The following is a 14,981-nucleotide window of genomic DNA, read 5'->3' on the forward strand; positions in this document are numbered from 1 at the left end:
TAAGTAGTATTATGTAATTATAATACATTCCACTTACATCTTCACATCCTAGTTCATAATTGATTTTTGTAATACTGTCATCAGATTGTTATACTAAGGTCATGTGGCTTCTTAAAACTATTTGAGGGATGTTCCATTTTTTTTGTTGGGGATCAGGAAAAAAAAACACTCTAAATGTTATTGAAAAGATCTGTTCTGTAAAGTTCAGATAGAACTTGAAGCAGATAAATTCAGCTAAGCGGTTAAGGAAATGTGCTATGCTGAGTTGTTCAAGTCTAGCAAGATGTTCCATCCCTGGGTACTGCTTTATTTGAGAGAGCCTGAATTGAGACTGAGGAAAGAATTTAGGTCCTCACAGAAAAATTGGGGCAAGGTTACTAGAGGGTGAAAGGATGCTTGATGGCAAGATCAATCACTACCCAACGTAAATAATCAGACAGTTTTCAGTCTTTACACTTATATGCAAAATACAAATTGTTGACTTTTTGGCTTGTTGTACTAGGATAATTCCTCAATAATCCACTTTATTTAAAATACATAGTTACACTAAATCACACAGCTATTTATAACAGAGTTTCTTTTATTATAATACAAAGAAATTTGAAGTAAAGTCTTTGATTCTAAGTTTTCCATGCCCAGTGTTAATAGTCCTAGAATCTTCAACAATTCAGCCTACCAGCTTTGGATACATGACAGATAGAATAGTGTCCCCCGGGATCCCTGGGTGGCGCAGCGGTTTGGCGCCTGCTTTTGGCCCAGGGCGCGATCCTGGAGACCTAGGATCGAATCCTACATCGGGCTCCCGGTGCATGGAGCCTGCTTCTCCCTCTGCCTGTGTCTCTGCGCCTCTCTCTCTCTCTCTCTCTCTCTCTGTGACTATCATAAATAAAAAAAAAAATTTAAAAAAAGAATAGTGTCCCCCCTCCCAAGTATGTCCACACCCGAATCCCTGGAACCCGTGAATGTGATACCTCGTAGGCAAAAGAGACTTAGCAAATGTGACTAAGAACATAGACCTTGCAATGAGGAAATTATCTTAAATTATTCAGGAGGCCCAATGTAATCACATGAATTCTTAAAATCCAGGAACAGTTCTGGCTGAGTAAGAGAGATGAGATGGAAAATGAGGCAAGAGATTCGAAGCTTAAGAGGGACTTGATATTGCTGGCTTTAAAAATGAAGAAAGAAGACCTTGAGCCAGGGAACGTGACACTGTCTAGACTCTGGGGAAGGTCCTCGGTCAATAGCCAGGAAGGAAGTGGGAGTCCTGTAACCTCTAGGATCTGAATTTTGCTAACAATGCAATTAAGCAAAAGGTGGATCCTTGTCTTGAGCATGCAGAAGATGAGTGCACCTTACACACCTTGGTTGTAGCCAGGGAAGACCCATGTTGGGCTTCAGGGCTTCTGACCTACAGAACTAAAGAGTAACTTTATTCAAGCCACTACATGTGTAATAATTTGTAATGGCAACAGCAGAAAACTAATACAGAATATCTTACACAATAAATTCCCTGAGAGCTTTGCACAGCCATTGTACTTCTTAGAGCCTCTACAATTCAGTATCTTGTAGAACTTTCTGATACCAAGAACCTATGAGAATAAGTGACTGCTATGTTGTGTGCTTAAGGAAACTAGAAATCAGTTTATTTCACAGGAATGAGGAGGCGCAAATTTATGCAGTTTTTATGATAAGGTGTATCTTTTCATCTCAAACTTGGTCCTTAAATTGATGCTCGACTATGTACAATACAGTCCATTTCCAACAGCAATGAATGTAAAAGAAAAAAAAAAGAAAAAGGTTTTGTGAAAAATAACATTCCTTATTTTTATAGCCGGAATTATTGGACAAGAGTCCTTTCTGTGAAAGTACAATGAATATTTTAATCATGCATCATTTTAATGTCAGTTGTGAAGCTACGTGAATAGCATCGGACTCTTAAGGAGGAAAAAATGAAAGGAAAAGAAAATATGAGGATGGAGGAGAAATTTTAAATTCAGGACTTTTCATTTTGTGTCACTGAAAACTCAAAAGGGAAGTTAAAGATTAATAAACACAAATTTAATGCCTCTCATTTTAAGACTGATGAGGCAGTTATTGTAATGACTGTCATTATCACAATATCTCTGTCAATATGAGGTCTATAACAGGAGACACAACTCTCTCTTAATGTGATGCTTTAAAGAGTGAGTGCCTATATAGATTTAAATTTCAGATGAAATCCATTTAAATGGTGGCTCACAGTATTTAATAATCTGTTTCTTTTGTATTCAAAATGTACTAAAAAGCACCATTCTTATAGAGGTCCTTTATTTCTGGAATTCTTTATTTTACTCCTTGTCAAGCTATCTATTATTCATGCCTCTCTCCGGTACATAACTCTTTACTACAGTTACAGCACTTTGAACACTAAATACCCTCATGGTCTGAAAGAGTTAATGTAGTTCCCTAGGCATCTAATTTAATACATGAGAGTGACTTGCCTGCTGATGATGAGCTAGCTCAATATATATTATAGAGAATCAGTCATCTTGTGAAAGTAGCGGTTAAATACACTTTAATTGAGATTTTTGTTACAAGTGGGGAGTTTTAAAAGTGCTGATGAATTAAGAATTCCACTTAGAGTCAGAGTTAATGTTTGGCTATAGGGCTAATGTCTAGGGTATATTTAAGGCACCATGAAAGTGGATGTAGACATAAGTAGGAATAATTCATGCATCTGATGGATGGTTGAACTAGATGACTTTAAGGTCTTTTTTAACTCTGAGAGTACATGATTCTATGCACTATGCATATTAGAAATTTAGCCCTGGAACAAATATGCATGAGCAGTCACACTATAAAATCAGAGCATAAAGAGGAAACTATAAAAATAACTAGAGTGTGGGGGAAGATGGACAGTTAAAATAAGAGCCCTGCTTTGAATCGGATTTAAAATAACTTTAAAATGCCATAGTTTGAGTGTCCTCTGGCTAGTGATTTCCACGTTTTGGGGGTAAAGACTAATTTTAACAGATAGTTTTATTATTTCCTAAATTGATTACATACTGTTAGTATCTCTTGAGACATTGTATGAAAATAAAAAAAATATTCCATGTTTTTAAATGATTTTGTATGTTGATAATACTCAAATGTGTGCTGTTTGCTTATGCAACAAGGGCGCAGGTATATAATGTTTTGTGAAAATAATCCCAGGCTCTCATAAAGGTCCAGGGACACAGATTATGAATAACCTCTTTAAAGTATCATTTCTTAATAAGATGATTATCTTAAGATGATTCTCTTAAGACTTGAGATCGGTTCCTCAGTTGACATTTAGAGGGTGAGTGTGAAGTCCCAAGGCACCCGACATGTAGTAAATATTGTCAGAAGCTGCACACACCCCATTCCCCCTATCAACAGGAGAAGATAACTAACATGTTTTCCCTTTACCCAGTTTTCTAGGAATAATGTGAAGACTTTCCTATTACACCTCACAAAAATCTTAAGACTCATTATTACAGTTATTATAAGGTTGCTAAAAAAATAAAATATCAAGATGTTAAATAACTTTCTTAGAGATAAACAGACTTCAACCCCAATAGTCTATCATTCCCACATACTCTTTTCCCTTCACTAAACAATACACTTATCACATACAGTGCAGTTTAAGCAACATTAGAAAATCAATACGAATATATTGGAAAATAGTGCCTTGTATTTGCAAACACATGAAATTTAAAGTAGCAACTTTCAGTATTATTTTCAGTTCTATAAAGCTTTTGACTTTTCTCATAAACTCTGTGACATAGAATATCAGATGGCAAAAATATTCCCTTTTTTCTTTTTCGTAATTTGTAAAACACTATTCCCGTGCCCTGGAAATCATATTACCCAATTTAACACTTTAAATGATCACAGCAGTACCTTAAGTTAAATGCTAGTTTTACCTCCATTTTCCACATGCACATTCAAAGGAAGGAAGTGGTTAAAATGACATCTCTTAAATTTTATGAATAGCAAGTGGCAGGACCCAGAATATGAGCTAGATTGGTCGGATTCTAGAGTCTGTTCTCTTAGTTCTTTGCACATTGCTTTAAATAATAATACAGAATGCCTGAGCAAATACCACAAATATGCATAAAAGGACACCTGGAAAGCAGTAGAAAAAATCTGATGTCCAAGAAACCCCGTTTAACACCACCTGGCTGGATGATCAAAGGCAACATAAATACCTTTCCTTGGATTGGAATTTTGCAATCCTCAAGTGATTTAGAATATATCCTAACATTTAGCCACAACTTTTTGAGGGTGGTACAGGTTATTTTTATCCCTATTTTATAAATGCCTAAATGTGAAGAGGCAAAGTCTCCCTTTAATAAGTGGTAGACTTCCATGGGCAGATTTTATCCTGGCTCAAGTCGTCTACCCATCAGGTAAATTAGACAAGTAATTTACTTGTTTACAGGATCATTTTTTGAGATCTCTGGGATTGATACCTCTGGATTTGGAGATGTTTGATATAAAAACCTTCTGGCTGAATGGATTTGACTGAATATTTTGAGACAGCAAGAGTTCTAAAGTAAAAGAAGAGGTAAAATTAGTGGCTCAAGTAAACAACAACAAAAACAAAAACATTGACTCAAGTGTGACCATCTCATTAAACTTGAATTTCAGCCATAAAGTTGGTGAAGTAACAGAGCTATATATGTATGCATATATACAGATGCGACCAGAACAAAATCTGTATTAATTATCAGTTTTCCCATATTTGTTGTGCCCCTTTCCCAGCCAATTCCATACACACACAGTTACTTTGTAAGGAAAATTATCTCTGTAACTAATCATTGTTGAGTTAATGGTGCAGTAAATGGAGATAGGGAATTAGGCAAGCCAAAGGGTAGGGAGGGGTAAAAACATATGTGCCTGGAAAAAGATGGAGATATCTGAAAGGAAAGAACTTAACATAGGAGAAGTCAGGAGTTAGCCATTGGGAGAAACATGTGAGGGGAGAACAGCAGTGTTATAAAAAGAGGAGAGATGTTTGAGAAATGGAAGGAGGCGACAAGAAAGGAAGAGAAATCAGCAGCTGCTTTGAGAAAGAATTTTGAAGAAAGGGAGAAACTTTGTAGCTGTTCATCAGTACTTTGGTATTTGAATGTGTGTGTGTGTGTGTGTGTGTGTGTGTGTGTGCACAGGATTGCAGATTTTTGTATTGTTTATGTTCCTTTATAGCATTTGCGAGTTTTTAAGCTTACCTGAAATATAAACCTAGAAGGGCTTGTTTTATTTGGGTAAAAAGTGGAGTGATTATAACAACAGGACACGTGTGACGTCTTGTTCTCCTCTGTTTTGTCTTCTGTGTCTACTGATGTCTTTGTCTTTGCTTCTCCATTGAGTAGTAGAAGAATTGCTATTTCTTTCTACAATACGCTATGTGGATGAACTAATATCTCTCAAATGATATTGTAGCTTTCAAAGTACACTGCTTTGTGATTAGACTATTGTTCTATGTTCTCATTCAGCTGAACAATGCACCTTTATCTGTAGGGATCATTACACAAGATGCTAACCTGATTTCATTCTCTGGTGACAGAAAGACGGGGACACTATTTTGTCTCCTTTGGGTGAGGAAGATGTAATATCTTGTATATAGAGAACAAATTGACCTTGTGAATACTATAGTTAATTAAATGAAGACCATAATTGAATGCCAGTTTGCACTAAAAAATGGTCTGCCACCTTCCAAGATTCATCTAAGAGCAATTGAGACAGTCGATGTGTAGGTGTTTATGGGCTCGACATTAGGTCATTGCAAGTGTTCTATTAGCAATTACCACCTTTATTATCCTGCTTCCAAAGAATGTTAAGCTTTCCTCTTGCTGGATGTGCATATTACTTAATATCCTAGAAAGTGTGCTGAGCATTGATTTAAAAAATTACTTGGGCTCAAATGACCTGTGAAAAGTAAGTGGTTGATTTTAGGAAGGATTCTGGAGAAATCTACACACCCGACAATTTGGAGCATGGATCTCTTGGCATATGCTATTAGCTATATTTCCTACTGCTGAAAATAGTCGATATTTATAATATAATTATTTATTCTAGGGAACATTTGCCAGAAGTAGCTGTAGTTCTGCTGCATACGATGTTTGCTAGAACTGAATGAAGGTCAATAATAGATTACATTAAATACAAATAAATAATATTAAATAATATATTGCATTAATAAATTATTAAATGATATATAATAAATTATTATTAAATATTATATTATATTTCATTATTATTATATAATAATTATTATATTATTTTGGCTGTTTTCTTGTTCAGTAACCCTACTGTCTATTCCTATGGAGTGTACATCTTGACAGTCTGTTTAGAGAGGAGATCAAATTTCCATTTTCTTTAAAAGTTATTAAACTTTATCTTGTTCAGGTAGATTTTGTCACCAACCACACATAGCCTCTTTCAGGTCATATCAGAGAATTGTGATAAGATAGGAAGAGTTAATTGTTAGATTTTTGAGAGTTAGCCAGTCTAAAAGGTTTGTGGTAAATATTCACCTCTGGCCTGTTGGTAAGCAAATGCCAGCTCAATTCCCATATAACTACCCCAAACAGGAATAATGAAGTACTATTTTGAGTTTCATGTCCACTCAGAAATCCACCATTCTCCATTATCATACTCTGAAAGCAACGTCAGAGTGTACTTAAATATGATCTGTGAGTTACGGGGTGACAAAAGAATGCTCAGAATCCTTTGACTAATTTTTCCTATTTGACTTTCTAACATCTCCATTACCCATAACTTTTTAAAGTTTTGATTTAAATTCCAGTTGGTGAACATACAGTATAATAGTAGTTTCAAGTGTATAATATAATGATTCAACACTTCCATATAACACCCACTGCTTATCATAAGTGCCCTCCTTACTCCCCATCACCTATTTCACTTATACCCCCACCCACTTCCCCTCTGGTAAACATCCGTTCTGTATAGTTGAGAGTCTGTTTCTTGGTTTGCCTCTCCTCTTTTTTTCCCTTTGCCTATTTATTTGTTTATTAAATTCCATATATGAGTGAAATCACATGGTATTTCTTTCTCTGATTGACTTAGCATAATACTCTCTAGCTCCATCCACATCATTGCAAATGATAAGATTTTATTCTTTGTCATGCATGGGTGAGTAATTCTATTGTGTATATATGTACACAATATGTGTTTATATATTGTGTATATATATGTCAGTGTATTTATACATGTTCTTCTTTATTCATTCATCAGTTGCTGGACACTTTGGCTGTTTTGACTGTAATTTGGCTGTAATTTGACTATTTGGATAATGCTGCTATATACAAGGGGGTGCACCTATCCCTCTGAATTAGTATTTTGGGATTCTTTGGGTAAATATCTAGTAGCACAGTTGCTGGATTGTAAGGTAGTTCTATTTTTTTTAAGATTTTATTTATTTATTCATAGACACAGAGAGAGAGGCATAAACACAGAGACAGAGGGAGAAGCAGGCTCCATGCAGGGAGCCTGATGTGGGACTCGATCCAAGGTCTCTAGGATCACACCTCAGGCTGCAGGCAGCGCCAAACCGCTGCGCCACCGGGGCTGCCCCGGTAGTTCTATTTTTAACTTTTTGAGGAACCTCCATTCTGTTTTCCAAAGTGGCTGTACCAGTTTGCATTCCCAACAACAGTGCAAGAGGGCTTCCATTTCTCTACATTTTTGCCAACACCTGTTGTTTCTTTTGTTGTTGATTTTGACCATTCTGACAGGTGTGAAGTGGTGTCTCATTGTAGTTCCGATCTGTATTTCCCTGATGATGAATGATGCTGAGTATCTTTTCATGTATCTATTGGCCATCTGGATGTCTTCTTTGGAAAAATGTCTGTTCATATCTTCTGCCCACTTTGTTGTCTTCCAACTGTTATTAGTCTCTTTTTTATTCTTTTGGTGATCTCTTCCAGAGTTAACTACTTCCATTTGTAGGTGACAAAATGTGTAAGGAACCCACTTCAAATGTTGACCTGGCTATGAGCATGGTCTTTCCCTTTCCTTGAACTCGGAATTAAGACTTTTGGTTCCTGTTTTTTATATTCCAGTCCCAGAAGTAGCTTTCACCGTAGAAGTTATCTGTGGTATCTGTAGTCTTATGCTTTCTAGCAGTAGTCTATAATCAGGCTCTAGCTTCTTCAGGACACTATACAGGATAGATTTAAAAATGTGTTAAACTAAGAATCATTCTCTCAAATGGGTTTAAATGCATTTCATTTTTGGACAATCTACATGACACATTTTATTTTCTCAAAAGCAATGCCTTCACTCCAAATAAATCAAGGTAAAATAAATAAAGAGCTCAAGGTGACATCAGTCCCATTTGTATAAGCCCTGGTGTTGTGTGGATGTAGAGCAGCAGCCAGTTAGGACAACAGGTTATATATCCAAAGTAATAGCCAAATTCATTAACATTTTTCCATTTCTAAACCACCCTTAAAGAAAATCATATTTGGGGTCACACCATCCTCACAGTAGTCCAGCAGAGCAACCATGCCATCTGGATTCATGTTTTCACCAATAATGAACAGGTCATTTTTGAAATTAATAAGGATGTGTTTGATTTGTTCTGAAGCCCTGTCATAAAAGGTTTTACTCTTTCTGGCCTCTGTTTTTAAAGTTTGCCTTCGATTGATTTTATGTAATCTTTGATGTACTTCTTGTAGGCTTCTTTTGTGAAGCTGGTTTCCTGCAAGTAATGGTTCATGACAATATCAACACCAGTGATTACTGTGGTACTTTGGTACCTTTGCCCTCTAGGCCTTCAGTGGAGGCATTTCCACCAGTGAGCAAGTCATCAATGTTACCCTCTGTCCTACTGACCATCTCCCCTCTACCTCCAGGCACAGCCCATCTGCAATCACCTGGATCTTGTAGATGTCAGAGAAGTGTCATCATGGGTGATGAGGTCCCGACTGATGATATTACAGCTGGAGAGAGACGATGGAGGTGCTAGCTTAGCAGGATCCAGGAGCTCTGAACAAGTGCAGTATAGCCAGAGCGGCACTTGAGGGTGCTTCTGCCCATTTTTAATTGGATTATTAATTTCTTTTGGGTGTTGAGTTTTATAAGTTCTTTATTTATTTTGGATACCACCCCTTTATCAGATATGTCATTTTCAAATATCTTCTCCCAGTCGATAGGTTTGCCTTTTGGTTTTGTTGATTGTTTCCTTCACTTTGCAGAAGGCTTTTCTTTTGATGAAGTCCTAACAGTTTATTTTTGCTTTTATTCCCCTTATCTCAGGAGACATACCTAATAAGAAGTTGCTATGGCCATGATCAATGTTGCTGCCTGTCTTTCCCTCCAGGATTTTGGTGGTTTCCTCTCTCATATTTAGGTCATTAATCCTTTTTGAATTTATTTTTGTATATGGTATAAGAAAGTGATCCACTTTTTTTCTCTTGCATGTTACTGTCTAGTTTTCTCAATATCATTTCTGAAGAAACTGCCTTTTTCCCATTAGATATTCTTTCTGGCTTTGTTGAAGATTCATTGACTATATAGTTTAGGGCTCATTTCTGTTTTTTCTGTTCTGTCCCATTGATCTTTGTGCCTATTTTTAATGCCAATACCATAAATTGGCAAGGAAGAAGTAAAACTTTCACTAATTGCAGAAGACATGATACTCTATTACTCATTACATTTTAATTTAAAAAAAACAAACATGGGGGCACCTGGGTGGCTCAGTCAGTTAAGGTTTTGACTCTTGATTTCAGCTCAGGACATAATCTCAGGGTTCTGACAATGAGCCTTGTGTTGGGTTCTGCACTGGGCATGGAGCCTGCTTAAGATTCTCTTTCTCTCTGTACCCTCATTGACTTGGGGACTCATTCTCTCTCTTAAAAAAATGTCATCTAACTTGGCATGTTCATCAACTTAGGCTAAGCTATTCTTAGCTACCAGTTAATTCCTGAAATATTGGTGACATAATATTGGTGGCCTAAGTTTATTTCTCCAGAGAAGTAGCCTTCCAAGTGAATTTTAAGGTCTTCTCATTTTTCAGTATAAACATGAAGCTTTCAGGGTCAGTGTCATGATTTGAGCAAGCTACAGAGTCAATCAAGTGCTTTTAAATATCTCAGCCAAGAAATGACAATGTCAAATTTTGTTTATACTCCATCAGCTGGAAGTAGCCATATTGCCCTGACTAATTTTACGTAGGCTGGAAACTTGTCTGCTGGGTGTTCAGGAAAGAGAGGAGAAGTGAATAATGATGAGCGTTGGTAATTGCTACCACCCTCAGCAGGGCATCACATCTAGTTATAAACAGATCTCCAAAAAATTATATATGATTTTTGCTTGCTATTGGGTAAGCAAAAATTGGACTTGTGAGTTTTTGAGCCTACAGAGCTAAGTTCTATAGATATTCCAATTCTATATTCCAATATCTTGGTTTCCTCATGAACTTCTTTGGGTTGCCTAGATCTGGTTAATTTCTAGTTATTGAAGGTTGATTCATCTCATAAAATTATCTTGCTTTCAATATCATGGGAATTAGGAGATGTGAACTGAACATTTGTAGCAAAGTTCACATGATAGTTGATTTCAAATTATTACTTTTATAAGGAGAGGAAATAGCTCTTTATCATTATTAACCACTAATACATGATGAACACCTATTGGGTGCTTATCTTTCTAAGAAGCCTTGATGATGGCAGTAGAAGGTTTATAAAATCCTCCAAAACGAAAAATATGCATATTGTTTTAGACCAGGCATTCTTAACTCTGATGCATGAAACCTTATAGCATCCAGATGGCCTTTGGTGGGGTATATATATAAGACCTTTAAGTCAAATGCAACATTTTATACATATACATATATGTGTATTTTTTCCTGTAGTCTCAAAAGGGTCAGTGGTCCAAAAAAAAGGTATAAATATGTTTAATCAGGAGAACATTTTTATTTTTTATTTAAGGACATGGGAGAAACAGAGTGAAGAGGATTTGAAGTAAGAAATGAAAATGTCTTATAGTCATCTTAGGTCACTAGACTTTATGCTTGGTGTTCTATTTTTTGAATAATTGTTTAAAGATATCAGCTTGGAGCCTAAAGCTTGGCATTATCAGTTGGGTTTCTATGGTCCAAAAAAATTACTCCTTTTAGATATTTTTTAAACCCAGGAATAAACTGCTTTTGGATTAAACTATTCCATATTCCTTACCCTGAGTGGCTGACTTATATCCTCAGTATTAACAGTATTGCATTTACACATGAATTTAATGAAATGAAGGAAAATATGTTCATAAATATTTTAGGTTGCTTTAAGAATAAATTATTTCAATAAAATTTTTTGTGTTTCTTTTAATATGAAAGAGTTCCACATTTTCTATTAGTAATTCAGAAATAAAATATACAGTATGACCAGTATGACTTGCCTAGAGCATGAATAAAACAAAATCTGTGATTCTGTAATAGTAAATTAGCTTTTGGGTCTTACAGGGACATAGAAACTGCATGTGACTAGTTAATAGAAATGAGGCATTTGAATACATTTGCTCTTCCACTAATTTAAAGAAAAAAAATTGATCAGAATGTCCATACTTCAGTTCTTACAGCTTTTCCTCAGTCTAGGATATTCTTTTTTGTGACCATTTCCTTTAGAGCAAGGAAAGGCTCAGTTTTTGGAATAAGATCCTTATTTTTGTCCCCAGTGTGCTACTACTTCTGAAATCTTACCCTTTGCAAAATAAGTATGGCTGTTAGACCTGCCTTTTATGCACATTGGCTAGTTTAGACAAAGCCATATCAGATCTATTAGAAGCAAAAACAATGCATTAGGAAACTCATGAGAGAATAGACATATTTATAAACATGTGCATACTGAACACAAATTTACTGAGAGGTAATTTTTTTGTGAAAAAAGAACTGAAAGTAAAATTATTTTATTTAATTCTTTATTTAAAAATATTTTTTACCACTCCATTATTTCTGGAAAATTAAAAAAAAATGAGACCTTTATCAAATCTAAATACTGTTGTCTATGACTTGGACTTGTTACCAGAACACTTGTGTGGAGATACAAAGCCATTTCCTTATGCTCAGAAAAATCACTGTCCAGTTCTATAAGAAAGCAAGAGTATGTAAAAAGATAATGCTTAAGGAATAGATTCTTTTATTGCAAGTTATTCTATGGTTGTTATTAAAATACTACATAATATGGATCAGTCTCTCTGTCTCTTGAATTTAGTAGTTACTATGGGGCACAGCCTGAATTTTTTTTTTTAATAAGAATTATAGAAAGATTTCTTTCCAAGTCATGTATATATGACACTCTTCTCAGACAGTAAACCTAAGATGGAAGAATTTTGTGGACTTCAGTCTTATTGGATAATTTTGCATGTGTCTATAGTGCGCATATTTTTTTCATATGCAGAGGATAAATAGGGGAATACAACAATCAAAACATGAAAATGTGTCTGCTCATTTCTGATATCTGATGAGATGATTTGGCAAAGACCTAACAAATAATAACAGCTGAAAGCAAAAAAAAAAAAAAAAAGTCATCAAGCTGAGTGAACAACCCATGAGTATGCACCCTCCAGCCCCCCGCACATACACACACTTGGTTGACTCATTGACTTTCTCTGACTCCAGTTTTCCACATATGTTGGTTAATTGGTGTACACTATGCTGTTATACCGAATTGTTGACTTTTCTGACAAGTGTTTAACACAGCATCTCACACATGAATGAGAATGTTCCTTTTGAGAATCCAAATAAGTGAACAAAAGGGAAAGCCTTAAGTAATGAGAAGATTTAAATACTAAAACACTTAGAAAGAAATGGAGAATCAAGCCTGAAGAAATCACATTGTAATGTGAGATGGGGCTACATAAATAAATAAATTAATAACAATGAAAGCTTTACACATCACAGTTATCATCTCCTTTAAATGGAATTGAAAAGCATTTGCAATGGATTGAAATTAACAACTATAAAACTGGGTATAGGAGGATACCATTTTGTAGCATCTGTTCTCACTTGGCACCATATGAGCAATTTCTTTATGAGGTAATTGGCCAAACAACAAATGTTAAATTTCTATTTTAAGCTAATGCATTAAAAAAAAAAGAAAAACAGGACAATGAAGCATAATTATTAACCTACAAGGTTAAAATAATATTCTTTCCGACATCTCTTTTGACTTCAAAGAGCCACAATGCTTACTATGTTCAATTCCACCAATTCTTATAAGAATTTTGTAAAGATAAAGCACTATATTTATTTTAGTGTTATTAGAAATTTAGGATGTTCAAAACTGGTGATATTTCTACTGGTTGATTTCCATTTATTTAGAATATTATTTGTGAGTCTTTGTAGATTCTTAGTGCTCTGCATCTAATTTTGTTTCCCATTGTTATTTATTTGCAGAACTTTATAACAATATGTGTACATATATAAAATTATATGCTGTATAATTACTGTGTATACTGTATTACTATTTATATTATATATATAATACATATATAATAGAAAAATAATATTTGGATGACCAACCTAGATTTTCTGATAAAAATATATTTTTTTGTATCTGTGGGGAGAAAAATAATATAATTAAAAAGCCACCCTAACTTTTGACTGTATTTTCTTCATTAGAATATATAGAGAATATAAATTTTTTATAGGGAAGGGTTAGATTTTGTTCCTTTTATAATTTTAGACACTCCCCATATAGTAATACTGCATTGTTTTTCAATGAAATTAAAGCGAATAAGACTTCTCAGAAAATGCATTCCTCCCATTTCACAAACTATGATTGTTGGCCATTTTAAGAGGTGTACATTATTGGAGGCTCTCATCAGCATCTCTGAACAACTCATCATTGATTTTTCTCATTTCTCATAAATCTAATGGTTATAAGTTGATCCTTTGTTGTAACTGCAGTTAAGAACTTAAACACTTCCTTGAATGTCCTATAGGCATCTCAAATTTCGCATGCTTAAAACTGAATTTCTCAACTGTTTCCCAAATTATATGTCGATATCATTTCCTTATTCGACATCTCTGGCAATATTTTGATTATTCTGCTCTCCCAATCTCATATACAAATCCTAATGACTGCCTACTGATCACCTTTCAAATTCACCTACTTTTTTTTTCATCTCCTTTTCTTCTAGCTGGCAGTCTACTGATATCTCTTACTTAGGCTACTTTAATAGCATGTCCAAACTTGAAATAACTTGGCCTTTTCAATATAACAAAGGCTCCTTATTATTAATCTCCCAGCTAGCACCTCTAGTGATCATATGAGATGTCCTAATGAGCCCTCTCCAATATTCTGGTGGCTGAACAGCTGTTTCCAGGGACATTGCAAAACTTCACTGAGGTTACAGAAGCTAGCCCGTAGAGTGGAGACATAGAAGTTGTCTTACCCCTACCTGTCAATGATGTGATGATGATGTGAAGTTTTTTTGCTTGCTCTCTTAAGGCACAGACTCATTCCAACTGAATCTTGCCCAGAAATTTATAAAAAGCATGCTTTCTAACTGTTTGAACTCAGGTCACAGGGAAATCTGCTGAAATAGTAATTTTCTACTAATAAGTTTTTCTATTAACCATTGCCTTCTCTGCTAGCACACTCTTAAGATCAACACAAATATAAAAATTAAAAATCAATTTCAGAGATAGAATAGGGATTTTAAAGTTATCTAAGTTACCCAAACAATAAATATAATTGTTACCCAAATAAATATAATTGTTTGAACCTCAGGATCATGCCCTGGGCCGAAGGTGGCGCTATACCACTAAGCCATCCAGGGATCCCCAAATCTCTGATTTTTAACAGCCTCCTCAGTCTATTTTTATAAGACTTTAAGCTTAGTTAATATATATTCACAAATTTCTAAAACCTCAAAATAAAAAATATTCTATAAAGCAAGAAGTTTTCCTTTTACCCATGACTCCCTGTGCTAGTTCTCAGCATCTGTTACTC

At 35.1% G+C, this 14,981-nt stretch overlaps 1 pseudogene; it reads right to left on the reverse strand.

The window, feature by feature from the left end:
- Positions 1-8,453: 8,453 nt before the first annotated feature.
- Positions 8,454-8,962, reverse strand: LOC129501697 (translationally-controlled tumor protein-like; annotated as a pseudogene).
- Between the last annotated feature and the right edge of the window lie 6,019 nt (positions 8,963-14,981).

The sequence above is a fragment of the Nyctereutes procyonoides genome, unplaced genomic scaffold, assembly GCF_905146905.1.
Source record: "Nyctereutes procyonoides isolate TBG_1078 unplaced genomic scaffold, NYPRO_anot_genome, whole genome shotgun sequence".
Classification (NCBI taxonomy): domain Eukaryota; kingdom Metazoa; phylum Chordata; class Mammalia; order Carnivora; family Canidae; genus Nyctereutes; species Nyctereutes procyonoides.